Source organism: Callorhinchus milii, unplaced genomic scaffold (genome assembly GCF_018977255.1).
Source record: "Callorhinchus milii isolate IMCB2004 unplaced genomic scaffold, IMCB_Cmil_1.0 Scaffold5, whole genome shotgun sequence".
Classification (NCBI taxonomy): Eukaryota; Metazoa; Chordata; class Chondrichthyes; order Chimaeriformes; family Callorhinchidae; genus Callorhinchus; species Callorhinchus milii.
Window position 1 is genome coordinate 40,457,665 of NW_024704746.1, and position 692 is coordinate 40,458,356.

Consider the following 692-nt stretch of genomic DNA (forward strand, 5'->3'; position numbering starts at 1 on the left):
TTAGGCGTGTGGAGTAAGGAAACTTGCCCAAGGTTTCGCCCTGCCTGGAATTGAACTCAGGTCTCTCACTTGCAAAGCGAGTGCTCTAACCACTGAGCTACAGGACTCCACAGGTACCTCATGAACCTTGCTAAGTCTGCTTGCTAAGTCTTTGGCAAGCAACTTCTGGAACAGAATCAATTTAAACGGATAGGCCTCCCCATTTCCCTTAAATAATGTTATATAGTTATATATATATTATTTATACATTACTAGGGACTGCAAGAAGAGGGTAACTATGACAGTGCTCAAGCCCCAATTCAAGGTTTCATCTACCTATTTCAAATGGACATTAAAGATCTCTTTTCTCCCACAGCTCCCACTTTCTCCTGGTGTCCTGGCAAACAATCCCCCAAATGAAATTGATCACAGGAGTCCTGTAGCTCAGTGGTTAGAGCACCCGCTTTCCAAGCGAGAGACCTGGGTTCCATTCCCGGCAGGGTGAAACCTTGGGCAAGTTTCCTTACTCCACACGCCTGATAATAATCCCTCAAAAAAAAATGGTCATTTCAATCCACAACTGTTTGTGGGACACTGCTGTGCACAATCAGCTGCCGCATTTCGCCCACAAATATACAGTCAATTCACTTTACAGTCTATTCTGTGAAGCGCTTTGAGACGTCTGGAAGATGTGAAAAGCGCTATATCAAAAT

At 44.2% G+C, this 692-nt stretch overlaps 1 non-coding gene across 1 annotated transcript; it reads left to right on the forward strand.

The window, feature by feature from the left end:
- Nucleotides 1-412: 412 nt before the first annotated feature.
- Nucleotides 413-484, forward strand: trnag-ucc. Its single transcript has one exon. It is a non-coding gene; the product is annotated as a tRNA-Gly (tRNA).
- The last annotated feature ends 208 nt before the right edge of the window (nt 485-692 follow it).